At 35.8% G+C, this 2,455-nt stretch overlaps 1 pseudogene; it reads left to right on the forward strand.

Annotated features, from left to right (window-relative positions):
• Positions 1 to 1,364: 1,364 nt before the first annotated feature.
• Positions 1,365 to 2,455, forward strand: part of LOC102471420 (dehydrodolichyl diphosphate synthase complex subunit NUS1-like) — a 4,109-nt pseudogene continuing 3,018 nt past the window's right edge.

The following is a 2,455-nucleotide window of genomic DNA, read 5'->3' on the forward strand; positions in this document are numbered from 1 at the left end:
CTTCTCCTCCATTCTCCTCTCGGGATCCTGGGCACACTCACACATGCGCCCGGCGTGAGTTTTAAGCCACCAGGTCCAGGACGCGAACCACGGTCAACTATGTGGGAGTCCAGGGACATAGCCATTACACTAACCGCTGGTCCCTAATATAAATATTATTTAAAAATGCATAAAAGATACTTGGATTTTCCAACCTAAATTAGGCAAATATTTCACAGACAGAAAATGAAAATAGATCAATTTTATAAATCAGACCTTAACAAAATTTAATATTTTTTTCTCCAGTTGACACAATCAAAGAAACAAAAAAGATAAAATTTTTCAAAATATTTGGCAAAGGGTTTATATCCAAGGTGGGTAATAGGAGGTGGTAATGGGGGTGGGAGGGAAGTGATCAGAGAAGAAAAAGACTCAAACAAAACATTTAATAGACACAAAAATGAAAAGTTATCTGTTGATAATAATGTATATGAAAATGTCTTTGACCTAACTAATATGCACCATATTCATTCTGGGAAAAAACATGTTGTACACTGTAAAGATGTACCGAGATTAAATGTAAATAAAAAATAAAAAAATATAACTAGATCTCATAATTCAATAATAACACACAATAATAATAACATAAATAACTAATAAACATGTAACAATGTATTAGAAAAGAAACTTTCCAAACACAAATATGTGAATGGCCATGTACTTATTTTAATTAGTGCACAGTACCCTCAGCAATGAGAATGTAGAAAATAATTACCCCCAAGGTCAGATTCCCTTCCTTTGTTTGATGTGGAATTTTCTCCAAAATTCTTCCACATACAATCATTCTATATTAAGAGGGAGAACAGTCTTCCATTTTAGGAGGTATACAGTTTAGAAAAAAATTGTGAGTTATAAACACAGTCATAAGTACTGGACAGATTAGCCCTAATTTGTAGATTAATTCATTCAATTGAACATCTCTTCAAAATGGAGTCCTTTATATATTTGCCAATAAAATTACTGCCACATCTGGCTGAGATTTCCCTCCCACAGGTTAAATATCTTCCATTTCTTCAACATTCTACTTACGTTAGAGTTTGAGGACCTTGCATGAGTCTGGAGACTAGCAACTTGGCTTTACCAGCACTGTTGTCCATGGTTTACTAAGTATGTTTGGTTCAGTGTGATGTGTGAATAACAATGTAATGGATCCCTTTTGTGGAAATTTATTTCTTTGTAAACACTAAAAAACTGTCTTAAACATTTGTTGGCAGTAGTCAGAACTTCAGTTCCAACAATGTCCAGATATATCACTTTATCCATTTATAAGCTTACCTTTTTCTATAGGGTACCCAGATGTGACTTCATAGAACAAAGTGAGCACCATGAATCTGTATAAGTTGTTCATCATGAATGAAAACGTGAAAAATGAAATCCCAGAAATGTTTTGTGTGACTTCTATATGGATTAAATGCAGTGCTTTTTGCTACTTCTTTTCTGCAAGAAAATCGGAGAATCGAGAGCCAGGTCAGTTGATAATAATGGGTATGGTAAAATCTTTGACTGAACTAATATATAATGAATTCAGGCTGGGAAAACTCATTTTGCATGCTATAATGATACACAGTGTTTAACTATAAACTAAGCTAGACAACAACAACAAAATACCAGATCAATTTTCTTCAGGAGAGCTATAACCTGACCCATTACTCCTAAAGGATACTATATAAAGTTTGCTGTCTGGGGTTGGCCCTTGCTGTGGAACTGAGGCTGACTTGGCTAGAGGAGCTGTTCTCCCTGGTTAGGAGGGTAATTTGAGTGAGGTGACTCACCTGGCTGCACCATCCTAGGCAAGTGAAGGAAGCCCTGCCTGATCATGGACCTGCTCTCATCTACATCTTCATAATGGAAGAATGATTGAGAGGCTAGAGGAGACAGGCAATGAGTTCAAATACTTAAGGGATCTGCTTTAACTAATTCTTCAGTGGGATTTAGGTTTGATTGATTTTGAAGACAGGATTCAGGGAAGAAAAACAGATTCAGGAATATCTACTCTCACAAAAAAAAAAAAAAAAAGGCCCTGCAAGACAGACAGGGATGAAAGAACAGAGGATGTAGGTAGGACTAATATAGGGATCATAGAAATGGATCCAGAAACAACAGAAATAGACCAAGATCTGCTCTGTGATCCAGACAGAGTAAAGTGAAAGATCAGTATTTAAGGCTATTGAAGGTAACAGCCTTTCTAGACAAATCCTGGTGTTTTTCCAATGGAGGAAAGAAAGAAATTAGAGCAAATATAGACAAAGTATGAATGAAAATCACTAATTGTAGGCATTTTCACCTATTGATCTTCCTCAGGACCTCTGTAAACACATACATGCATGCAGATACACAAACTCAGAACACCAGCAATGTCCTTTCCTTCTTCATGATAAAAAATTAATGTTATGCTTACCTGGTTAAATCATCAGCA

Source organism: Tupaia chinensis, unplaced genomic scaffold (genome assembly GCF_000334495.1).
Source record: "Tupaia chinensis unplaced genomic scaffold, TupChi_1.0 Scaffold144883_1, whole genome shotgun sequence".
In the NCBI taxonomy this organism is placed as follows: domain Eukaryota; kingdom Metazoa; phylum Chordata; class Mammalia; order Scandentia; family Tupaiidae; genus Tupaia; species Tupaia belangeri.